Raw genomic sequence first — 26,949 nt, 5'->3', positions numbered from 1 at the left:
TGGGAGCTGCACAGAGGAAGAATGCCAGAGCAATCTCGCAATATTTTCTCCTTAGAAGATTGCAGATATTTTACGTAAAGGTGGCTGTCAAGACTGCGAGTAATAATCCAAGTTGATCAAGGCGAGTTGACAGTGTGAATCAGGATATCAAATCCATGGATCTCCTCCTCTTTGGACAGAAAACTACTGTGTGGTCTCACTAGTTATTTTCCCCAGATGTGAGATTCCCGTCTGGGAATGGCCTGGAAAATGGCCCTTCCCTCCCAACTTTACAGGATTCAATTCCTTTCACGGGGAATCCAATTCCAGAGCTATTATGGACAGAAAGAAAACTGCTTCAAGTGCTGGAAATCTGGGGGGGTTGGGGGGGGGGGGGGGGGAAGACCAGAGTGATAGATGTGCCTCTCCTCTGTAAAGGGCAAAGATTAGTTCACATTTTATGCAGGAAATCCTAAAGAGCTGTAATCGAAATGCTGGTTTGCCTTTTCCCTTCGTCTCTGACTGACCTGTTCTATACGATCGGCGTGCTCGAGATATGTTGCATCAATTTGTGAGCTGAAACCTTTTCTAACATGCCCTAAATAATCCCAACTGGCAGCCCATTCTAAATTCAAATAGGGAAGCTAGCTCATATTCACATCTGACTGCGTCCCTGAAGCTGTTATAAGGGCAAGTGTTGGGCGGGGTGGGGGGGGGGAGTGGGAGTGGACAGGGAAAGGGGTTCAAGGGGCTACAACAGCCGGGTTTGAGGATAGGCCAGCTTAACCATTTGAAACAAACATTTATTTTTAAGCAGCTTCAGAAGAGATATGGGGGAAGTGAATATCGCCAAAGCAAAGCTCTTGGAATTGAGCTCTGATGAAGGATTGCACTGAACCATTAACCTGTCATTCCCTCTTTTATAGGATCATTAACCTATTGGAACATATTTTTTTTTAAATCCTTAAAAAAAGTCAAGGCTAGAAATTATTGCTAGGAGCGAGTAGACCGAGGCCTAATGTGTTTCTCTGACATTCCTGGCTCTGCTATTTTAACAGCAGGCCTTAACACATTTAAAATGAACAGGTTAATGCTCTGTTGAAATAGCAGACGGAGGAATGTCAAATGAACGTGTTAAAGCATCCGTTTGCTATTATTGGCAACCGAGTTATTCTTCACCATCCTGTCAAAAAGTTTTATTATTCTCGTCATAAAATCAGAACTACTCAGCAGGCAACTCAGCGTCTGTAAAGAGAAAAGAGACAGGTTATGACACTTTGGGTTTGTACCTTTCATCAGAACTATGCTGGAAATGACATCCCTTACACATTGCAATCATTTGGGGGGAAAGAAATGATACACTTAAGTACACAGCTTTCCGATCTGCAGGAAGAGACAGGCAGAGATCTGACATACGTGCTTTCAGTTTGACATGACTTCCTGTGGTCTTGCCTTTTGCAATCTATTCTGCTCGTTGATTATTAATGTTGCATTTCAGATTTGCCCATGAATGATAACCATCAGATCCATTTGTTTTCCACCTCTGTAACTTATCTTAAAGCCTTCTTGTTAGTTTACGTGCAACCGACAGTCAGGGAAAGTGACCCCTGATTGGAGCCGACAGGATTCAGTTGCAACTTCCAATTGGCCCGATTGCTTGACACTGTGACAAAAGGGAAGCATCCATGTTTAAAGCTGCCTTTCTGCTGAGTTTTTAAAAATCTGTCACAGTACAAGGGGTTAAAAGTCAACTTCAATCACGGAAATTGACCCCCGTCTTTTCTTAATGCATTCTTGTAATGAAGATCTTGCCACTTGACTGAAAAGACACTTAATTCAAATACAAACATGCAGGGCGGGATTCTCCAGTAAGGCCAGGTGAGATTTCCTGGGTGGCGCACCCACACCGGCAGCAGGATTCTCCATTCCCGCCATCTTCCAATGGGATTTCCCATTGTGAAATTAAATTAAATGAAAATCGCTTATTGTCACGAGTAGGCTTCAATGAAGTTACTGTGAAAAGCCCCTAGTCGCCACATTCCGGCACCTGTCCGGGGAGGCTGGTACGTGAACTGTACTGCTGGCCTGCCTTGGTATGCTTTAAAAGCCAGCGATTTAGCCCAGTGAGTTAAACCAGCTCCTAGTTGTGGCCACCCTATATAGCCGGGAAACCCACGAGCATGCCAGCACAATGGAGAATATTGTCAGCGAAAAATCACACTGGCAGTGTGTTTTGTTAAATTGGGGTGTTTGATTGGCAGTCTCAAAAAAAGTTAACAGCTAATTATTTACAAACAGTGTGGCCCTGATTACTGCTTGTGAACCAGTGAATGTGCTTGGGACTTTCACAGAGGTGATAACTGGTCCCCAATAGTCAACATGGGCCTTGTGGCGCAGTAGGTAATATCCTGCGTCTGAGGCAGGAGCACTGGGTCAGAGACCCACCCCAGGGTTTATGGCCAAGGAACGTGTGTTCGTAACGTGGCCAAACAGGTAGAATATCAACCTGAAAATCCTTCCAAACATGCCAAGGGCTGGCGGTAAAAGCCAGAGAGACTCCTGGTCAGCCATGCTTCTTGTGGAGTGACACCCCCTCGAGCATCTGGTAACAGACTAGCGACCTATCCGGGAATGGAAACAGAGGAATCTTTTTCTACGTGAACCACTCAGGAAGACAAAGAAGAATATTCACAGCGATTCTGCCGTATGTTTCTGAAGCACATTAGCTGGGCCATATCCTTCCAAAGTTGGTGAGAAGCAGCAGAAGCACAGTATTAATCCAGGAACTGAAGAAATTTAAAAATAACACTTATGCTGATCAACTTGGCCATGCTGCAGTAAGTGAAAATGCTACTGAGGATTTAGAGAGCTAGGACTAACCTCAAGGCAGGTCTGAAATATGGAAGTCCGCCTTAGCTAGAGGGAAAAGACGGGTGAAATGCTAAAAGGCAAATTTTATGATTGTGTGCTTCTGGCCGGTGAGATCCTCAATGGGAGTACACATTCATAATGCTGTCTCTTAAATAGCAGCTTCAAATGGCACTTATACATAGTGCTTTCTTCCCAAACTGTGACCGAATCCTTTCTGGTTGAAGCAAAGGAAGGGATTCATCAGCCAGACCTTTGATTCCCGGGGTTCCAAATAAGTACCTGAGAACAACACTGCATCTCTGACCCTATCCATTGAAACATCACCAGTACCTTGTGACATTGCACTGCTTACTTGAAAATAAAGATTTCAATAAACAATGTCATGAGATTGTCTTCCACGAGCCCCACTGGGGGATCGATAGGGTCATCTCTGTGGGTCTTGTGGGGGTTACAACATCCCTCCACCCTCCCCTCCAAATTCGTACGTCCCTCTGTCACAGGGGTGGAGGAGACTGCCTTCCCCAGTTGTGCCACCAGCAGTTGAGGGGCGTGGTAGTGCCGACCGTCTGGGAGGGGCACCGTTGGCGACCATTCCCTGGTGAGGCTGTTGTTCAAAACCGTGGATGTCGGACCCTCCACCTCATGCATCTCAGAGTCTGGGCTCCAAGGGGATAATGCAAAATGGACCCTTTGTGCCGGGCAGGTGGGGTGGAGAATGGTTCATCCGGTGGAGTCAGTCCCTGCTCCGGAGGCACTCCACGTGCTTTCACACGTCCGCTCCCGTGTTTTGCCATGCACAATACCAGTACAGTCTGTTCCATACTGCTCCCTAGTGTCCATTGGGCACCGCATCTGAAGTTTCTGATGTATACCGTGACCCCTAGTCAAAAACGTCTGTCTTGCCTCTGTCTGCTTCAGTGCTGCCTCTGGAGATCTTGGAGGGGATGCTCTGGTCTGTCAGTCGGGTTTTCCAATGCAGCGGGATTTTCCTTTCCCACATGGGGCCAATGGGGTTTCCCATTGTGGCCACCCCACGCCGCCGGGATACCTGTGGGCATGGGTGCCCTGTCGGCAGAACCATAGCATCCTGCTGGTGGAGAATCCCACTGCTTGTCTCCGTTCCACTTTCCCACTAATATCGGGGAATGTTAGGTTCTCAGCCTCCGCCCATCAGCAGTTTCACCGGTGTCACTCTGGTCATGACATATGGTGTTGCCACATGGGTACTGAGTGAGAGGCATAGCTTCTCGATGGTAGCCTTTGAAGTGTTGGATGGCATTCGATGGTTGTCTAACCATTTGGAATGGGTGTCCAATATCAATAAGAACATTGAACTCAGAAAAGGTCCCGGCAAAATCTGCATGGCAGCGGCACCCAAGGCCACCCCAGCTGGTCCCATAGATGATGGATCGTGACTGGTGGGCGTTGCTGATGTTCTTGGCATGTGGTGCATTGTTGGGCCAGCCGCTCAATGTCACCATCCAGGTCTGGCCACCATACATAACTCCTGGTGAGCATTTTCATCTTCGTACCCCAGGTGTCAATTGTGTAGGTCCTGAAGTATAGCCCATCTGCCCTGACTCCCCACAGCTCCCCACAGTAGGGTGCCGTCTTCCATGCTGAACTCTTGCTTCTTGGTCTCTTAAGGTGGATGCTTGCCTCAGAAAACCGGCAGAGGATTTGCTCTAAGTTGCTCAGGTGCTCCTCTTCCCTGGCTCCAGTGGCCAGGATGTCATCCAAGTAAACCGCCTCCTGCGGAAGCCTTTGGAGGATGTTGTCTGTGACTCTGTGAAAAATAGCACAAGCTGATGACACCCCGAATGGAAACCTTGTCTCTTAGTAGAAGCCCCCATGGGTATTAGTCGTCACACACCTTCTGGAAGCTGCATCTAGCTTCAATTGGAGATATGTGTGATTCATGTCAAATGAGAAAAATGGAGTCCTCCAGCCAGCTTTGCATAGGATCCTCCATTCTCAGTATCGGGCATCCGTCCAAATGAGAGGCCTTGTTTACTGTTAGCTTGTAATCCCCACACAGCCGGACAGTTTTGTCTAGTTTCAGTACCGGCACTACAGGTGCTGCCCAATCTGCTGGGGTCATTGTCATGCAGCCGATGGCCAACGGTTCTCCTGTGCATATTGCCGACCACGCCCCAGTGTTCGTCAAGTTCAAATGCTGGATTCCCGGCCTGAAAGTCTGCCATCCTATCACAGAGACCACAGCCCCCGTGCCCAGTTCCATTACAAAGTGGGTGACCATTCACCTGTGACTTTGATATGGGCAACCCATGGCACGGCAATGCAATTCAACTGCCTGCACTCGTCTTCGTCAGGCTGCACTAGGTGGAAGGCCCTGTCTCAAGGTAGGCTCATACCTCCACTGGGGTGATGTGCTTGCTGGCTGACACAGCATTCCTGGTCCCTGCGGTTTCTCCGGCCACAAGTGTAGCACCTCCGTGGGTACTCCTCCAGCGGTTCTGGAGAGATACCTCATCTGGCTTCAGTGGCCCTCAGCAAACGGGCCTGGCCTGGTGTTGTTCGGGCAAGGGCTGGGTCCCAGAGTCTTTGTTCCTCAGGGGCACAGCTCGCCTGAATGGGGGGACTTCAATCAGTCATCTCAATCTCTAATGTACCATGGAGCTCCAGGACTCTCTTCTCCATCCTCTCCCGTTAGAGCAGGGGTGGGCAAACTTTTCCGTGCAAGGGCCGCATTCAGAAATTCACAATTCACAAAGGGCCGCATAGTATATTAAGTAAAATAATTACTTCACCCGGTTATGATTCTGGGCGCCTCATATAGAACATAGAACAGTACAGCACAGAACAGGCCCTTCGGCCCTCGACGTTGTGCCAAGCAATGATCACCCTACTCAAGTCAACGTATCCACCCTATGCCAGTAAGTAATCCAACAGCCCCCCCACCCATTAACCTTTAAAAAAAAATTTTTTTTAAAAAAAATTTTTTTTTTTTAGAAAAAATTTTTTTTTTTTTTTTTTTTTAATGACTTGGTGGGCCGCAGAAATACCTTTGGCGGGCCGCATGCGGCCCGCGGGCCGTAGTTTGCCCACCTCTGCGTTAGAGGAAGATCTCGATGGTCCGTTCCAGGTGGGTTGTCATGTTGTTAATCCGCACACAATGCGGTTCCTTAGCATCTCTGGTAGGGATGTCCCATAATCGTAGTGCTCTGCCAGTGTGCATAACCCTGCCAGAAACTCAGTAACGGATTCCCCCAGGGTTCTCTCGGCCATATCGAACCAATATCTTTGGACAATGCCCGATGGTTTGGAGTTATAGCAGTCTGCCACCAATTCATTAAATGTCTTGGAGTCTTGGGTCGCAGGGTAGGTTAGGCTCTTTGTGCCACTGAAATTAGGGGTCCCACAGCTTGTCAAAAGAATCACTTTCTGCCTGTCCTCCCCAGTAATGACGTTCACCCTGAAGATATAGCGTATAGGCTCTGCATACTAAGCCCAGTCTTCTGTACTCAGGTCAAAAGCGTCGAGTCTACCCAAGAGCGGCATTTTTAAAAAGTGCTAACCTTGCTCCTCTGTGTTGAGAGGTAGCCGTGGTCTGAGTGTCCAGCAGTGCCACCTATAGTTCAGTTTTATCCTCTTCATCAATATTGTAGTCAAAGAGGAGTTCCGAAAAGGTAAGTCAAAAGTAGTTTATTTCCTACTCACATCCTGAGCGACAAGCAGCAAGCCACCACCTGAAAGACCGTTTCGCGTGGGAGGACGTGGCCTCGTTCGAGAGAACGAGAGCAGCGCAAAAGGGAAAGTGGAGTGGCAAACGAGAGGGGTGCAGGGTAAGACGGGGAAAGAACGTGCGAGGGAAAAATGAGACAGTAACTCCCGGGAGGGGGGTCACCGCACTAGCGGAGGGGGGATTAAACAGTGGGGATGGGGGAGCAAAGGGGAAAAAGAGATGGGGGAAGGGGGACAGAGCGGGGGAGCATTGAAAAGAGGGGACAAGGGAGGTCAGGGGGGGGAGTAGGCAGGGAGGGGGACATAGGGAAAGGGGAAAAAAAACACAACCTGAGCAAAAGCGACAATATGGCTACAAAGGGCCGCAACCTGGGGCCCGTAGCAAGGAAGCACTACAAGGAACCTTCTAGTACGGTCTCTGGGCGAAGGGATACCCTGGAATGCAGTGGCCTACCCACGTGGCGGATGCACAATTGACGGCCATGTTGGGCTCACCCTGGACAAAGGGAAACTGTGGAGTGCAGGGGCAGATCCACATGGCGGATGCACTGTTGGTGGCCATATTGGATGCCCCCTGAACAAAGGGAAACCCGGGAGCGCAGGGACTCGACCGCATGGGGAGAGCAGTGACAGTGGCCATCTTGGATGGCCCCCTAATAAAGGGAAACCTCAGAGGGCAGGACTGTAGATATGCGTACTTGCAGTAGGGGAATGTGTGGCTGTACCTGTAATACAGGTTCCTCCAATAAGCCCCTGCCGGCTAGCTCCTCCCACAGGGAGCTTGTGTATAAATATGCGTGTGAGTCACTGAGATCCTATTCTACAGCTGCAGCAGGAGGAATAGCATCACACAGCAATAAAGCCTCGATTGTACATGTCTCGAGTCTTTGTGTGCAATTGTTAGCGCCACAATTTATTGCTGTGTGATTTTCCATACGCCATGGACATCAGGATCAAGCCTGACCGTCTGCAGCTGGATCCGCAGTCGCCTCACGCCAGGAAAGACTTTGTTCACTGGCTTGCAGTCTTCGAGGCCTACATCTCTTCAGCAGACCCTCCCCCGATGGAGGCTCAAAAAAGACAACTCCTGTACTCAAGACGTAGCTCGTGTCTTTCCGCTAATTCAAGATGCGCCTGACTACACCAGAGCTATGGAACTGCTCAAGGAGAACTATGCACAGTCGACGAACACCCTGTTTGCGAGACATCTATTCTCTACTCGCGTCCAGCAGCCGGTTGAGTCTATTGAGGACTTCTGGAGGGCCCTTATACCTCTGGTACGAGACTGCGACTGCCGGGCCCTGACAGCCACAGAACACTCTGACTTACTCATGCGCGATGCCTTTGTTACAGGCATTGCATCGGACCCCATCCGGCAACGACTGCTGGAAGGGGCCGCCCTCGACCTCGCGGCCACAAAGACTCTGGCGCTTTCAATGACGGCTGCCTCCCGTAGTGCGCGATCTTACTCCGCTAGCAACTCGGCCCACTCGTCCTACCCCTTATGGACCCCGCAAACGGCCTCCCAGGCCCACCCGTCCTACCGCTCGTGGACCCCGCAACCGACCCCCCCAGCAGCCGCCCCCGCACACGACGACTGCGCTGCTCGCCGCACCGCGCTCCCTGGGGGTCCCCGCTGTTACTTCTGCGGTCAGCAGAAGCACCCCCGCCAACGCTGCCCGGCCCGCACCGCGACCTGCAAAGCTTGTGGCAAGAAAGGCCACTTTGCAGCGGTGTGTCAGTCCCGGACGGTTGCCGCTATCGCGCCCCCGTTCCCCCCCTCGCCTCAGCCGATCGCACAATGGGCCCTGCCGTCCGCTTCCCCCGACCCCATGTGCGATCAGTGGGCGCCGCCATCTTCATCCCCCACCGCCATGTGCGTTCCATGAGCACCGCCATCTTGTCCCGACCCCACAACGTGCGCTCCATGTGCGCCGCCACCTTCTCCCACACAGGTACTCCAGATGCCGCCATTTTGTCCTCCCGGGACGGGGCCACGGGACACGGGTGGCTACCGCTCCTCGTCGGACTCATCAGACTCGACTGCCAATTGCCCGCTACTTACCTCTGTTACGCTCGACCAGTCGCGTCCTCGCAACCTGGCACCCTCTTCCATGATGGCGCTAGTCAACGGCCACGTGACCTCCTGCCTCATTGACTTCGGGAGCACCGAGAGCTTCGTCCACCCGGACACGGTAAGGCGCTATTCCCTTGCGGTCCATCCCGCCAACCGGCAGATCTCTCTCGCCTCCGGTTCCAACTCTGTCCCGATCCGGGGTTTCTGCCTGGTTAAACTTACTGTACAGGGCGTGGAATTCGAACGTTTCCATCTGTAAATTCTCCCCAACCTCTGCGCGTCACTCTTACTAGGCCTGGATTTCCAATGCAATCTCCAGAGCCTCACCCTCAAATTCGGCGGACCCCTACCTCCCCTCACTGTTTGCGGCCTCGCGACCCTCAAGGTCGAGCCTCCCTCACTCTTTGCCAATCTGACCGCAGATTTCAAGCCCGTCGCCACCAGGCGCAGACGGTACAGCACCCAGGACAAGGTCTTCATCAGGTCCGAAGTCCAGCGGCTGCTTCGGGAGGGTATCATCGAGGCCAGCAACAGCCCTTGGAGAGCCCAGGCTGTAGTGGTTAAGACCAGGGTGAAGCACAGGATGGTCGTGGACTTCAGCCAGACCATCAACCGGTACACGCAGCTCGACGCGTACCCTCTCCCCCGCATTTCTGATATGGTCAATCAGATTGCACAGTACCGGGTCTTCTCTACTACGCTAGACGGTCGTCTGTACCAATTTCTTAGGGTTCCCTTCGGCGTCATGAATGGAGTCTCGGTATTTCAACGAGAAATGGACCGAATGGTTGACCGGTACGGACTGCAGGCCACCTTCCTGTACCTCGACAATGTCACCATCTGCGGCCATGACTAGCAGGACCATGACGCCAACCTTGCCAAATTCCTCCACTCCTTAATCTCACGTACAACAAGGAGAAGTGCGTGTTCAGCACAGACCGCTTAGCCATCCTCGGCTACGTAGTCCAAAACGGACTACTGGGGCCCAACCCCGACCGCATGCGCCCCCTCATAGAGCTTCCACTACCCCACTGCCCCAAGGCCCTCAAACGCTGCCTGGGGTTCTTTTCTTATTACGCCCAGTGGGTCCCACAATACGCGGACAAGGCCCGCCCACTGATCCAGTCCACACATTTTCCCCTCACGGCCGAGGCACAACAGGCCTTCGCCCGTATTCGCTCAGACATAGCCAAGGCCGGGATGCACGCAGTAGATGAGACACTGCCTTTTCAAGTAGAAAGCGGCGCTTCAGATGTCGCCCTTGCCGCCACGCTGAAACAGGCAGGCAGACCCGTGGCATTCTTTTCACGCACCCTCCATGCCTCCGAAATTCGACATTCCTCTGTTGAAAAGGAGGCCCAGGCAATCGTTGAAGCGGTGCGGCACTGGAGGTATTACCTGGCCGGCAGGAGATTCAGTCTCCTCACTGACCAACGGTCGGTAGCCTTCATGTTCAACAACACGCAGTGGGGCAAGATCAAGAATGACAAAATCTTGCAGTGGAGAATCAAGTTCTCCACCTTTAACTACGAGATCTTGTATCGCCCCGGCAAGCTCAACGAGCCCCCAGACGCCCTCTCCCAAGGTACATGTGCCAGCACACAAGTGAACCAGCTCCGTGCCTTGCACGAGAGCCTTTGCCATCCGGGGGTCACTCGCTTGTACCATCTAATCAAAGCCCGCAATCTACCCTACTCCGTCGAGGAAGTATGACAGTCACCAGAGGCTGCCAGGTCTGCGCCGAGTGCAAGCCGCACTTCTATTGGCCAGATCGCGCGCGCCTGGGGAAAGCGTCCCGCCCCTTTGAACGCCTCAGCGTGGACTTCAAAGGGCCCCTCCCCTCCACCGACCGTAACACCTACATCCTTAGTGTGGTCGATGAATTTTCTAGGTTCCCCTTCGCCATCCCATGCCCGGATATGATGTCTGCCACCGTCATCAAGGCCCTGGATTCCATTTTCGCTCTGTTCGTTTTCCCCGACTACATCCACAGTGACAGGGGATCCTCGTTCATGAGTGATGAGCTGCGTCATTTCCTGCTCAGCAGGGGTATCGCCTCCAGCAGGACGACCAGCTACAACCCCCGGGGAAACGGGCAGGTAGAGAGGGAGAACGGGACGGTTTGGAGGGCCGTCCAGCTGGCCCTACGGTCCAGGAACCTCCCAGCCGCTCGCTGGCAGCAGGTCCTCCCTGGCGCGCTCCATTCCATTCGGTCACTACTGTGCACCGCGACTAACAGTACACCCCATGAACGTGTTTTTGCCTTCCCTAGGAAGTCCACATCCAGGGTGTCGCTCCCGACTTGACTCACGACTCCGGGCCCAGTCCTTCTCCGTAGGCATGTCCGGCACACAAGGCGGAACCCCTGGTGAACAAAGTACGCCTTCTCCACGCCAACCCTCAGTATGCCTACGTGGAGTTCCCCGACGGCCGCCAGGACACAGTCTCGCTCCGGGACCTGGCTCCCTCAGGTGTCGATCCCATGCCCATGCCCCTTTTCCCCCCGCGCCACCCTCCTTTTCCCCGGCGCCCCCGTATTCGTCCCCACCAGGTCCGTCCCTCATCCCCCTGCCCACCCTGGAGGACACGGAAGGTTTCGGCTCGCTCTCGGAGTCATCCCACCAGCAGCCAGCACCAACATCGGCAGCACTTGCACCATTGCTGCCATCACCGCCTGGGCCGACGTCACCACCACAGCTACGCCGATCACAGCGGAACGTTCGACCGCCGATTCGGCTCAACCTGTAACCTGCTAACCGGATGGACTCTTGGTTTTCTTTGTTTGAACCCTTTTGTAAATATATCATCCTTTGTATTATAGTTACATGTCACCCCGGCCTGACTCATTTTTTACAGGGGGTGAATGTGGTGATGTAACCACTGTAGATACGCTACTTGCAGTAGGGGGATGTATGGCTGTACCTGTAATACAGGTTCCTCCGGTAAGCCCCTGCAGGCTAGCTCCGCCCACAGGGAGCTTGTGTATAAATATGCGTGTGAGTCACTGAGATCCTATTCTACAGCTGCAGCCGGAGGAATAGCATCACACAGAAATAAAGCTTCGATTGTACATGGCTCGAGTCTTTGTGTGCGCGAGACTTCTTTGTCTCCAAGAGAAGCACCTGAGAGAGCAGGACCGACCGTGGGTAAGGAAGGGCTGGGTGGGACAGACCTACCATTCCTGCTGCAGGACGAGGGCCAGGGGGGTGGCAATTCTGATCAATAAGAGGATGATGTTTAAGGTGACAAAGAATGTTACGGACCCAGGGGGATGGTACGCCATGGTCAGCCGGGCCCTAGACCGGGCACCGGTAGTACTCATTAATGTGTACACTCCCAACTGGGACGACACAAAATTCATTAAAAAGACCATGGCGGAAATCCCTGACATAGCAACGCACTGACTGCTGATCATGGGGAGGGGCTTTAACTGTGTACAGGGTCCAAGGGCAGACAGGTTGAACCCCAAAACAGGGAAGACCTCGAACATGGCGAAGGAACTCGGTCATTTTATGGAGCAGATGTGGGCGGTGGACCCTTGGAGGTTCACCCACCCAGGGGAGAAAGAGTTCTCGTTCTTCTCCCCAGTCCACAACATATACTCTTGGATCGACTTCTTTGTGATGGGGAAATCAGTGCTTCCAGGGTTGTTCAAGGCGGAATACTCTGCAATCATAATCTCCAACCAGGCTCCAAATTAAATGGATACGAGGTTGGAGTCAGGCAGTACCCAACCGCCCCACATGGAGGTTGGACACTGCACTACTAGCTGACATGGCTTTCAGCAAGAGGGTATCACTGACCACAGTGGAGTACACGACAAACAACTAAAATGGGGTGGTCTCACCTTCCATGTTCTGGGAGACACTAAAGGCCATGGTTAGAGGGGAAATTATCACATTTAAAGCGCAAAGAGACAGGGAGGAGAGAGTGGCTTAGCAGTAGTTGGTCGACTCCATACTGGAGGTTGAACATAAATACTCTGAGGCCCTGACCATAGAGCTCGTGGCAGAGAGGAAAATGCTACAAATGGACTTTGACCTGCTCTCCATGAGGAAAGCAGTGCACCGACTCCGCCAGACACGGGGAACCCTATATGAACACAAAGATAAAGCTAGCCACCTGCTGGCACACCAACTGAGAAAGCAATCAGCCACGAGAGAGATCATGCAAATTAGAGACAGCAGAGGTATATTAGAAACAGACCTAGACAAGGTTAACAAAACCTTTGAGGCCTTTTACCAGGGGCTGTACATCTCAGAGCCCCCACCAGGGGACTCGGGGATGAAACAGTTCCTCGATGGACTAGACATGCCAGTTGTGGGGAGGTCAGAAAACGGGGCTTGGAAGCACCACTAGAACTGGGAGAGATCATGGAGAGTATTAGCTCCATGCAGGCGGGGAAGGCGCCGGGACCAGACGGATTCCCAGCGGACTTCTACAAATCATTTGCGACAGCACTGGCCCCGCACCTGCGGGAGATGTTCACAGACTCGCTTGCTAGGGGCACACTGCCACCCACGCTAGCACAGGCCTCAATCTCGCTGATACCTAACAAAGATAAAGGCCCAAAGGAGTGCGGTTGGTACAGACCCATCTCACTACTAAACATAGACACCAAAATACTGGCCAAGATCCTAGCCAAAAGACTGGAGAACTGCGTACCACAGGCAGTCGCAGAGGATCAAAGGGGCTTTGTTAAAGGTTGACAGCTAATATCGAACATCAGGCGCCTGCTGAACATGATCATGACCCCATCCGGGGAGAGAACACCAGTGATTGTCTCCACTGGACGCAAAAAAGACCTTCGACTGAGTCGAGTGGAAGTACCTCACAGAGGTACTGGAGTGGTTTGGGCTTGGAACAGGGTTCACCCCCTGGGTGAAGTTCCCATACAACGCTCCCATGGCGAGCGTACAGACAAACAACACCAGCTCCCAGTACTTCCACCTGCACAGGGGCACCAGGCAGGGATACCCGTTGTCCCCGCTGCTGTTCGCCCTAGTAATTGAACCACTAGCGATCGCACTCAGAACAGCAAAGAACTGGAGGGGGATCCAAAAAGAAGGCAAAGAGCACTGAGACTCGCTCCATGCGGATGACCTGCTCCTCTATATCTTGGACCCACAAAGCTGCATGGAAGGTATAATCGCACTCCTGAAAGTGTTTGGTGCCTTCTAGGGCTATAAACTCAACAGGAGCAAAAGTAAGATCTTCCCGCTGAACCCACCAGGCGAACTGGCACAAAATGACCACCGATTTCCTGCTCCAAGGGGGGCTAGCAGCCAGGCAGCATAGAGCTCCCAACTCGAGCTGCCAATATGGCCTGCAGAATTGCCGGGTCCGTGGCTGCGCATGCGCAGGGCGGCGGCCTGCAGCGGCCCGCGCCATGCTTCATGGCGGTCTCAGCCTGCAGAACCGGACCACAAAAGCAGCACCCCCCCTTTGGCTGCTTGCACGCCCTGGACCACACACCCCCCCCCCCCCCCCCCCCCACAGTGCTCCCAGCCCCGAATGAAGCCCTCCCCTGCCCATGGATCGGCCCTCCCCCTACTGTGGCGGCAACGGCAAACACCACACTAAGTTCATGACGGGTGAGACCACACGTGTCCCACGCCATCGGGAACTTGGCCAATCGGGGATGGAGCATCGCGGGGCGGTCCTCAGGCAATGGCCTGAGGCCGTGGATAAGGTGTGTGGCATACTCCTAGGGGCGGAACATCGCGAAAGCGGTGCCGCTCCCAATTTGGGCGTCATCGGGAATTCTCTGCCCCCTCGCCAAATGCGGTTTTGGCATCGGGGATCGGAGAATCCAACCCCATATCTATTTTCCAAATGGGGAAACGCTTACGAAATCAGAAGCACAAAGAGACTTGGGAGTCCTTGTTCACGAGGTTAACGTGCAGGTTCAGTCGGCAGTTAGCAAGGCAAATGCAATGTTAGCATTCATGTCGAGAGGGCTAGAATTCATGACCAGGGATGTACTTCTGAGGCTGTATAAGGCTCTGTTCAGACCCCATTTGGAGTATTGTGAGCAGTTTTGGGCTCCGTATCTAAGGAAGGATGTGCTGGCCTTAGAAAGGGTCCAGAGGAGGTTCACAAGAATGATCCTTGGAATGAAGAGTTTGTCTGTCGAATGAGAACCAGTTGAAGACTCTGGGCATGTATTCGTTGGAGTTTAGAAGGATGAGGAAGAGGGTGAATCTTATTGAAACTCACAGGATACGGTGAGTCCTGGATAGAGTGGACATGGAGAGGATGTTTCCACTTGTAGGAAAAACTAGAAGCAGAGGACACAATCTCAGACTAAAGGGACGATCCTTTAAAACAGAGATGAGGAGGAACGTCTTCAGCCAGAGGGTAGTGAATCTGTGGAACTCTTTGCCGCAGAAGGCTGTGGCGGCTAAATCACTGAGTGTCTTTAAGACAGAGATAGATAGGTTCTTGATTAATAAGGGGATCAGGGTTATGGGGAGAAGGCAGGAGAATGGGGATGAGAAAATATCAGCCATGATTGAATGGCGGAGCAGACTCAATGGGTCAAGTGGCCTAATTCTGCTCCTCTGTCTTATGGTCTTATCACAATAGTTTTTGTAATGCTTTGAGAGAAATGTGTTTATTTATTTAACACAAAATGAAACAAATGAAACGACTTTGAAGGCAACGTTTTTAAATGAATTAAATCGAACGCTCCACTTACATGAAATGAGCACTTGATTTACTTCAGTTTTTATGCATTCATTTGTACATTAAGTTAAATCAAATATACTGCCATGAATCTGTCAAAATCCTCCGAAATACCATCTATTTGAAACCGTTGCCCTTACTTCTAATGAATGGGGGTTTTATCCATTTACACAAAAATAGTTCTCTCTTTATATCAAGGGCCATTTATATGCACTTACCGCAGCATTATATCAAATGGAACGTTGAAAGTGGCCTGTTAAAATTTGCAAAAGTTACCGGACTTATAACCTGAAGAGAATTAATCTGTGGTAATAGGTCATTTTAGTTTAAGGAGGCTAAGTGTTTTGTTATCGAAGGTGAGGTTTAATGGTCCATTAAAAGTCCAGGTTCTGAAAAGCATGCAGGGGTTTGCTGTTCTGTGGACTGTGGAGTTAGTTTTCAGAGCTGCTTAATTAATGGTTGCAGCTCAGTGATGCACAGTAAGTTCGACCTTGGGGAAAGAGGCCGCTCCCTTGGTATTCGGAAGTCCCATGTCACCCTTAAGCTATGATCGACAACCACATGCAGTAAATCACTGATGAACTCTGCAGCATTTGCCGACCGTTTTCCCCCAAGGTGGAACGGTCAAAAACAAATAACGCCCTCGCACCAGAGATTTAAAAGGTGAACCCTGTATCTCTGCAAAAGCAGAGAATAAGTGAGCCGCAAGTCCCAGGACTTCGTGTGCTCCATTTTTAAATTCCTTTTTCTCTAGACAGCTGCTGGAAAAATTTCTTCTGAAGGAGATCACTTTAGAAATACGTAAAATTAATCCTTCAATTCTGTCAGCATCAGAGAAAAGTGAGTGTGTTCCTGACTGAGCACTGGGCGGGTTTCTCCCAGCCTCCGCGTCAAAATCTCGATCGGCGCGGGGGCAGAGAATGAGCTTTGACTCCGAAATCCGGAGCCACGCCGCTCCCGCGATTCTCCTATCCCGGCGCATCTATGCAAATCGTGCGCGCACAGTCTACGCGGCACGCGTAGGGGGCCATTGACAGAGGCCCCCGCGGCGATTCTCCAACGAAAACTGACTGAGTTCGCGATGGTGTGGTTCTAACCACATTTTGCCTGTCAGGAACGGTCAGTGGCGGCTGCGGAGTCACCGGGGGGGGGCCTTACGGATGGCCAGGCTAGCGATCGGGGGTCACCGATCCGCGGGCGTGTGCAATCTCGGGGGGCCTATATTTTCGGGGCCGGTCCACAGTGTGAGTCCGTTATGGCGCACGGGGCGGCTGTCCTGCTAGCCCCCTTCAGGTAGGAGAATCACTCTGGACTTTCTCCAGAAAAGTCCAGAGTGAAACTCCCATGTATTGACGCTGGAGTGGGGACATAGCCCCATTATTGGTGAATTCCGCCCATTGGTAGGGTTTCTGAAGAAATTTAGATCAAATGGGACATAATCTAGAATCAATGAAGGATTGAAGGTAGAAATAGGGCATTTTAGGAGGCTTACCTGAGGAATAGGTTAGGTATCTCATCACCAGTAATGGGCAAAATGCTGAACTGAATTTTCTAGGACATCATTAAAGTTTATCTGAAATATGAAAGCAGCTCCAACAATACTCAAGAAGCTTAAAGCAGGCTATTTGATTAGCACCCAAGCCATTACCTTAAACATTTACTCCCCTACCTCCGACACACATTGACTGCAGAGTGTACCAGCTGCAACAGTCATTTTCAAAGTCAGGGTCGCGACCTGCAGTAGGTGGGTGTCAGGAGGGCCACGGAGCCATCCATCGCGGCATTCCCGATCACGGGAATTAATGTGCAGTGGCCCTAGCAGCTGGCTTTTAAAACTGCCAGCTGCGACCGGCTTTAAAAATGACGTTCGCAACCGGCTTTCAGAATGCGGGCATGCTGTGGATGTGTGCCCGCTCATGAGTGCGCATGCCCAGAGCCCAGCAAGAAACACCGCCTCCTTCTGACATCCGCGCGCTGACCCAAGAGAAGATTTTTTAAAAATTGAATGCAGTCTTCCTGCCTGAAGCGACGGCAGAGAACAGGTCACACGCCCTGAACACGGACATCACATGCACTGGGCGCGATGGCGATTCCTCCATTTTGTCAGCAGAAAACTAGCAACAGCACTGTAAAATTTACAATGGATCATTTTGTAATAAGGAAGAGAGGGCCAGAGACACAAACAGGCCAGGATCTCACAACTAAACCTTGCTGGAGAGAATGGCTCCAGGATTTCTGATAAACATCCCATACATGCAATGTTTCACTGCATTGAAGTGTTGGCTAGTGTAGACATGAGAGATGAACAGACATTTCCAACACTGATGAAGGTTCAACTCAATTTTATTAACTATTTCTAACTAATGTTGCACGTTTTACTTGAGTGTATTACGCGTTTATTGGAGTGTATTAACACGCCTCCGTTTAAAGGCCGTGTGCTTAACACTGCTACAGCTCTGTGTGTGTAATTTCAGCTCGGAGTCGTCAGGTGCCGTATATAGACACCTCACAAGTATCTCAAGGTCAGGTTCAAAGTAATAAAACTATACACCGATTAGTAAGTTCCAACGATCAATATTTATTATACAAATATAATAAATACGCATGCACACGCTAAAGACTAATACCTATTTCTACTATTAAACGACTAAATACTTATCTAAGTGGGAACCAGCAAGGTCAGGGGACAAGGCCTTTGTTCCTTTCTGGGCTGCACCTTCTGTTCGTTACTAGTCGAATACTGTATAAGTAATGCTGGGTTCACGTAGCGAGCGTCGTTTTGGGACTTACTGAACGATGGCTGGTGCTCAATGGCTGGTGATGGAAGACAGGATCAACGGCTGGAGTCGGAGTCAGGATACAACAGCAGATCTGGGTCGAAGTCAAAGCAGAGCCGGAGCAAAAACAGCAACGGAGCCGGAGCACAACAGACAGAACCATGTGCGGGGTCTATCTTTATAGGGCCCCCAATGTCCGTGCCTTTTCGGGGCGGTCTTTACCTGCCATGTATCGATTGGATCAATTCCCAATCGATGTCTTACAAATTCCCCAATCGGAGGGTCTCTTCTCGATGGGTGGGGCGGTCTCTAGGGTCTTTTGTGATGGATACTTCTGGTGCCGTTTCGTCTGGGCGTCCACTCAAAGTATCCATTCAAAACCAAATGTTGCTATTGTGTGTGCCCAGAACTGGATTGCCTCATTACTATGCAAAGCGTTTTGCTATTTACACCTTTGGTTGAGATCTTCCACCTGGCCATAAACTAGTTTTGCTACGTGCAGAATGCTAATTAGCCTTTGCAGACTGCTTATCCTGGCTAAACTGTTTTCTCCATTTTGTTAGCCCAGTGTCCATCTTAGGTGGCTACACTAACTAACACACGATGACTGAGGGTCTAAATGATGCTAATTTAAAGTTGATTCTCTCAGCACGTGTTGTAAGTCTGTGCTGGGCTGGATGAGTTCTTGTTACACTCAGAGGCAGCACCTAGAATGAGCGGGAACCGTGGTGCCCTCTGCCTTTATAGTGTGTGTATTCTAACTGGTGATTGGCTGCGGTGTTTGTACATGTTGATTGGTCCCTGTGTGTGCCCATCAGTGTGTGTCTGCACCATGATATACTGGTGTATATTATGACATGCATGACAAAGCAAGTGAGATTGTGAGGAACAAGCAGGCTCACCTGTTCAGGTGGCGTGGGTCGCAAAGGTCGACGGCCAACCTTCGCGACAGTCGGCCAGTGTGGGTCGCGAAGGTCGGCCGGTTGGTAAAAATGGGTCCCTGGAAAAAAATGTTTGAACAACTCTGATCTACAAGATGCACTGCAGCAACTCACCAAAGCTCTTTTGATAGAATCTTCCAAACCCATGACCCCTACTACCAAGAAGAACAAGGGCAGCAGACGCATGGGAACATCACCACCGTCAAGTTCCCCTCCACACTCCATCCTGATTTGGAACTATATCACCATTCCTTCACCGTCACTGGGTCAAACTCCTGGAACTCCCTCTCTAACAGCACTTTGGGTGCACCTACACCAAAGGGACTGCAGTGATTCAAGAAGGCAGCTCACCATCACCTTTTCTCGGGTATGTAGGAATGGGCAATAAATGCTGGCCTAACAATCGCCCATTGACGTTCCATGGCATTGCTGTCAGTGAATCCCCCACCACACTATCAACATCCCGGGTGTCACCATCGATCATAAACTGAACTGGACTAGATATATAAATACTTTGGCTGCAAGAGCCATTCAGAGGCCATGAATCCTGTGGCGGGCAACTCACCTCCTAACTCCCCAAAACCTGTCCATCATCTACAAGGCGCAAGTCAGGAGTGTGATGGAATACACTCCACTTGCCTGGATGAGTGAGGCTCTAACAACACTGAAGAAGCTCAACACCATCCAGCTCATTTGATTGGCACATCTTCCACAGACATTCTCTCCCTCCATCGCCGACGAACAGTGACAGCCGTGTGTCCCAACTACAAGATGCACTGCAAGAACTCACCAAGGCTCCTTAAGCACAACCTTCCAAACCCACAACCACTACCATCTGGAAGGACAAGGTCAGCAGATACATGGGAACAGCACCACCTCTAAATTCCCCTCAAAATCATTCGCCATCCTGACTTCAAAATATATCGCAGATCCTTCATTGTCACTAGGTCAAAGTCCTAGAAGTTCTGGAGTTTTCAGTGAATTTCCTTTTCTCCCACAAGTGCCGAAAGATGTGCTGTTAGGTGAATTGGACGTTCTGAATTTTGCCTCAGTGTACCCGAACAGGCACCTGAGTGTGGCGACTTGGGGCTTTTCACAGTGAGTTCATTGCAGTGTTAATGTACGCCTACTTGTGACACTAATAAAGATTATTATTATTATTATTGTATGTAGAAGTACTCCCTCACTTCACTTTGAAATGCTTTTCTCTCAGTACAATTGCTTAGTCAATAGTTGAGGTCTTAATATGGACCCATGAAGGACACCTCTAGTAGCACTCAGTGAATTAGAGTCTCTGCCCATTATCCCTACTTTCTGTCTCTTGCTGCTTAGCAATGTCCTAAACAAACCAATAATAATGCTTTCAATTCCATGTGTTTCGATTTTAGCTTACAAACTCTTATGAAGTACTTTATCAAGTGGTTTCTAGAAATCCTATTCAGAACATCAACATTTCTCATTCTAAACAGCAGCCCCTTGTAACCTTCCTAAACCATAATATAGAACATGGATACTGATTAGCAGTGCACAGCCAAATCTTTCAGCCGAAGCTTGTTTTCCAGATTGCAAGTGGGGAGTGCCAGATACAATAGCTGGAGATTTTCTTCTTCTCTGGTTCTCCAGCCAAAGACAGGTCCCATTCAAAGAGATGCAATCTCCATCACAGGGAGCCAAGTAGACCCAGCCGCAATGGGGAATTGAACTCCATGCTGAACCAAACACCAAGCTGATCCGAGGCTACCTGAGCCAGCCAGCCCCTCACGAAGAGTTTGAGTCATACGGTAACGTATCCTTTTAGGTGCATGTTGCAAGCTGGAGCACTGGATAGTGATGGTAAAGGCCCCAATTTTCTTTCCGTCACATGGATATGTGGCTAACCGGGAATCTCTCTCAGTCTTATATCCTGCCATTGGCAAATATTTGGAAGGATGTACATTTGATATTCAACCTGTTTGGCCAGATTATGCACAGCATCTTCCTTTAGTCACAATGTCCTGGAGGGGCCTGGAACCCAGAGCTTCTGGCCTGGAAGAATGGACATCACACAGTACTGCAATACTCTTTGGAGGGAGGTATACATAATTCAAAGTCAATGTTGGGCAGGATTGCGATTGGCTGCGGAGGCCCTTAAGTTCACATACTTTTTTTTTCTTTTTTTAATAAATTTAGAGTACCCAATTCATTTTTTTCCAATTGAGGGGCAATTTAGCATGGCCAATCCACCTAGCCTGCACATCTTTTGGGTTGTGGGGGTGAAACCCACAGAAACACGGGGAGAATGTGCAAACTCCACACGGACAGTGACCCAGAGCCGGGATCGAACCTGGGACCTCGGCGCCGTGAGGCAGCAATGCTAACCACTGCGCCACCGTGGTGCCCCCATAAGTGAACATACTTAGAACATAGAACATAGAACAGTACAGCACAGAACAGGCCCTTCGGCCCTCAATGTTGTGCCGAGCCATGATCACCCTACTCAAACCCACGTATCCACCCTATACCCGTAACCCAACAACCCCCCCCCATTAACCTTACTTTTTTTAGGACACTACGGGCAATTTAGCATGGCCAATCCACCTAACCCGCACATCTTTGGACTGTGGGAGGAAACCGGAGCACCCGGAGGAAACCCACGCACACAGGGGGAGGACGTGCAGACTCCACACAGACAGTGACCCAGCCGGGAATCGAACCTGGGACCCTGGAGCTGTGAAGCATTTATGCTAACCACCATGCTACCCTGCTGCCCCCTGTTGGCTGCGGAGCTTGCGATTGTTCGCCACATCGTTCATAGATAGAATTTACAGTGCAGAAGGAGGCCATTCGGCCCATCGAGTCTGCACCGGCTCTTTGAAAGAGCACCCTACCTAAACCCACACCTCCACCCTATCCCCATAACCCAGTAACCCCACCCAACACTAGGGGCAATTTTGGACACTAAGGGCAATTTAGCGTGGCCAATCCACCTAACCTGCACATCTTTAGACTGTGGGAGGAAACTGGAGGAAACCCACGCACACATGGGGAGAATGTGCAGACTCCGCACAGACAGTGACCCAAGCCGGGAATCGAACCTGGGACCCTGGAGCTGTGAAGCAATTGTGCTAACCACCATGCTACCATGGTATGTATAAATAACAACCAATTGCCACAGAGTAAACGAACAATGAAACCTCCCTCCAGCAGAAAGCATGAGCTTGCATTTATGGAGCCCCATACATGACCTCAGGGATATATGTCATGTCGAAAATGAGGTAGTTACTTTGCACATTAGAGGATCCTGTAAACAGCATGAGCATGACCAGCTGATCTTTTTTTTAAAGTGGCATTGTTTACGGTATAAATATTGCCCAGGACACCAGAATGAATTCCCTTGCTCTTCGCAAGAAGAGATTCACTGCACTGGGATGAATTTAGCAAATTAGTTAGAAAAATGTAAGAATATGTTCAAAGCTACAATCATAAACAAACCTCAGTCCTTTAGTTTATCATAAGTGATTTTTAAATGAAGTATACCAAATTACTCATCTGCTGGGATGCATGGTTCTGCCTTCAGTTCCCGATCATCCTATCAGCTGATCATGTAAATGTTCATTGTTTCTGGTTTATAACTACCTTAGTGAACATGAGATTGTGGAATGCATACTCATTTACAATCGATTTGTGATGTAAGCAGAATTAATTACAAAGGGAATTATTTCTTTCTACAAAGAAATAAAACAAGCGTCATTCAAGCAGAAAGATCAGCATTCAAATCAACCCAGGGATACTACCTAACTTCCCCTTCTAACTCCCATGTTAGCCAATATTGCTAACAGCATTGTCTGGTATAATCCCTCCCTCCTGTAATTCTGCTATTATCATCCCTTTACTCAAAAATGAAGCGTTCACCCCACCATCCTTGGAAAAGACAGTCCCAGCTCCAGCCTCCCCTTCCTGTGTCCTTGAATGTGTTACTACTTACCAAATCCATCGCCTTATTTTCCGGTACACCCATGCTTCCATCCTTCCAATCAGGCTTCTGCCCATGCCACTGGATCAAAACAGCTCTTCTCAAAGTCACAAGTGACACCCTATATAATTGTGGGGTAAACTTGCCCTCCTTATCCTCCTCGAGCTGTCTGTAGCCTCTGACAAGGTTGACCACGCCATCCTCCTCCAATGCCTCTCTGCTGTTGCTGAGCCGAGTGGGACTCCTCTCACCTGATTCCACTCTTATCTATCAAATAACATCGGGGACATCATTTGTAGTGACTCATCTTCTTTCTCCTGCACTTTTACCTCTGGTGTTCCCTCAGAGATCTCTTCTTGGCCTCTTCCTATTCCTCATCTGCATGCTGGCCCACAGTGACCCCAGTCGCAAACACACCAATAGTATTCACAGGAATGCTGATGATACTCAACTTTACCACGCCGCCATCTCTCTCGACCCCTCCACTCTTACTAAGTTTCCAGACAGCGTGACTGACATTCGGTGCTGGATGAGCAAAAATTTCCTTCAATTGAATACCGGAACGGCTGAAACGTTTGTTTTCGGTTCCCCCACTCCAAACTCCGTTCCCGAGCTACCATCTCTATCCCTCTCCCTGGCAACTGGTTTCACACTAGACCATACATTTCATAACCTTGTTGTTATATTTGACCTCGAGATAAGCCTCCAACCTCACATTCAGCTACCAGCTATTTCCACCTTCATGACATTACCCAACTTCACCCCGCCTCAACCTATCTGCTGCTGAAACCCTCATCCATGACTTTGTTACCTCTAGACTCGACTATTTTAATGCACTCCCACATTCTGACCTCACTCTACTTGAGGTCATCCAAATCTCTATTGGCCCTATCCTGAATTGCACCAAGTTGCGTTTACCTATCAACCCTTGTGCTCACTAAGCTACACTAGCTCTTGGTCAAGCCGTGTCTTGATTCTAAAGCCCTCATTCTTGGTTTCAAATCCCTCCATGCCCTTACCCACCCCCATCTCAGCAATCTCCTCCAACCCCACAACACTGAGATATCCGTGCATTCCCAGTTATAATTTCTCCACAATGGGTGGACATGCCTTCAGTTGCTTAGGTTCCAAACTCTGGAGTTCCTTCGCGGCACGTCTCCATCTCTTTGCCTCACTTTCCTTATTTAAGACACGCCTTAAAGCGCACCTCTCTTTTCAAGCTTTTGCTCATCGTCCCTTATATCTCTTTAGGTGGCTCCTACTTTCTTTAACGATGCTCTTGCCATTAGGACCACATGAGAAAGTTATTCCCTTATACCGCCACTATCTGATCTGAACCATAACACCGTTTTTTATGTATGAATTTAGAGATGATGCGCTTTGCCAATACTGTAGGTGTTCCACTATGTATGCTTTCAGATTATAAAGAATTGGTCAGATAAACAAAGGACGAGACAAGTATATTGTAACTACTCAAACGTTAAAAAAACAAGGAAAATCACAACCACCATTCACAGTCACACATTCCCTGCCCCCACACACACTAGTACAGACGGTAGAATAAGAGTTTATCCCGGGTGGGACTGCTCTCACGATGATGGGGGTGTACTATAGGCCTTCCAATAGCCCACGGGAAGTTGAAGAACAGATATGTAAGCAGATTCTGGATAGATGTAGAAATAATAGGGTTGTAGTAATGGAAGACTTTAATTTTGCGCATATTGACTGGAAATCCCTTAGGGCTAGGGGTCTGGATGTTGAGGAATTTGTTAAATGTGTTAAATGAAGGTTTGTTTGAACAATATGTGGATAGTCCGACTAGAGAGGGGGCTATATTGGACCTAGTACTAGTGATCGAGCCTGGCCAGGTCATCAAAGTAACAGTGGAGAATATGTGGCGAACAGTGATCACAATTCCGTAAGCTTTTGGTTACTCATGGAAAAGGACAAGTGTTGTCCTAGGGTGAAGGTGCTAAATTGGAGGAAGGCTAACTACAATCAGATTAGACAGGATTTGGAGGCTGTTGTTTGGGAGAGGCTGTTTGAGGGTAAATCCACATTTGGCATGTGGCAGTCTTTTAAGGAGCAGTTGATGGGAGTGCAGGACAGGTATGTGCCGGTAAAAAGGAACAACAGGAAAGGCAGGGTTCAGGAACCATGGGTGACCAGGGAAATTGTGAATCTTGTCAAAAAGAAAAAAGATGCATATGTGAAGTACAGGCAACAAAAAACAGACAAAGCACTTGAGGAATACAAGGAAAGTAGAAAAGAGCTCAAGCAGGGAGTTAGGAGGGCAAAGAGGGGTCACGAAATGTCCTTGGCAGACAGGATTAAGAAGAATCCCAAGGCATTTTATACATACATTAGGAACAAGAGAGTAGCTAGAAAAAGAGTCGGTCCACTCAAGGACAAAGGAGGGAAATTATGTGTGGAATGAAAGGAAGTAGGTGAGGTCCTTAATGAGTATTTTGCATCAGTATTCACAAAGGTGAGGGACACGTTGATTGGTGGTGTCTCAGAGGGATGTGTAAACACTTTAGAACGGGTTGTTATTACGAGGGAGGAAGTCTCAGGTGTTTTAAAAATCATTAAGGTAGACAAAACCCCAGGGCCAGATGGCATCTCCCCTGGATTACTGAGGGAGACAAGTGATGAAATCGCTGGGTCTAACAGAAATCTTTGTGTCCTCGTTGGCCACAGGTGAGATCCCAGAGGATTGGAGGATAGCCAATGTTGTACCATTATTTAAGAAGGATTGCAAAGACAACCTGGGTAATTATAGGCCAATGACCTTGACGTCAGTGACAGTGAAACTGTTGGAAAAAAGATTCCCAGAGATGGATCTTTGCACATTTGGAAGTGAATGGTCTTATTAGCGAAAGGCAGCGTAGTTTTGTCCGAAGGAGGTCATGTCTCACTAATTTAATTGAGTTTTTTGAGGAGGTGACAAAAATGATTGATGAGGGAAGGGCTGTGGATGGTGTCTACATGGACTTTATTAAAGAATTTGATAAGGTCCCTCATGGCAGGCTGGCATGGCAGGCTGGTGCAAAAGATCAAATCACATGCGGTCAGGATGAACTAGCTGGATGGATTCAGATCTGGCTTCGCCTTAGAAGACAGAGGGTAGCAGTGGAAGGGTGTTTTTCCGAATGGAGGTCTGTAACTAGTGGTGTTCCCAGACCTCTGCTCTTTGTAATATATATAAATGACTTAGGGAAGAAAATGTAGCGGGTCTGATTAGCAAGTTTGCAGATGATACTAAGATTGCAGGAGTTGTGGATAGTGATGAAGATTGTCAGAGAATACGACAGGATATAGATAGGCTGCAAAATTGGGCAGAGAAATGGCAGACGGAATTTAACCCGGACAAATGCGAAGTGATGAATTTTGGTAGATCCAATTCAGGTGGGAGCTATAAAATAAATGGCAGAACCATCAGGAGCATAGACACACAGAGAGATCTGGGTGTGCAGGTCCACAGATCCTTAAAAGTCGCAGCACAGGGGGAAGTGGTGTTAAAGAAAGCATATGGCATACTTGCCTTCATAGGATGGGGTATTGAGTATCAAAGCTCAAAAATAATGTTACAGTTATATAGAACGTTGGTTGGGCCACATTTGGAATACTGCGTCTAATTCTGTTCACCACACTACCAGAAGGCCGAGGAGGCTTTGGAGAGAGTACAGAAAAGCTTTACTAGATCCTAGTTCTGTGTTTGCATCTCCACTAATGATGTGATCATACTTCCCAGAAGCGCGATATCTGCCCGGGCTGAACTGCTTCCTGGGTTTGGGAAGCCCTCCTCCCATCCACTCCTGCGGGAGGCCCTCCTTCCACCTGATGTGCTGCAGCATGTGTGATGTGCACACCAGCAGGTGACCCAGGAGTAGCTTCAGTAAAATGCACCACTGAATTGTTAGTCTCTGCAATGGTGGAGGGCGCAGGTGAATGCAGTTC

Source organism: Scyliorhinus canicula, chromosome 2 (genome assembly GCF_902713615.1).
Source record: "Scyliorhinus canicula chromosome 2, sScyCan1.1, whole genome shotgun sequence".
Taxonomy (NCBI): domain Eukaryota; kingdom Metazoa; phylum Chordata; class Chondrichthyes; order Carcharhiniformes; family Scyliorhinidae; genus Scyliorhinus; species Scyliorhinus canicula.
Note: the sequence above shows the minus strand (reverse complement) of the source record.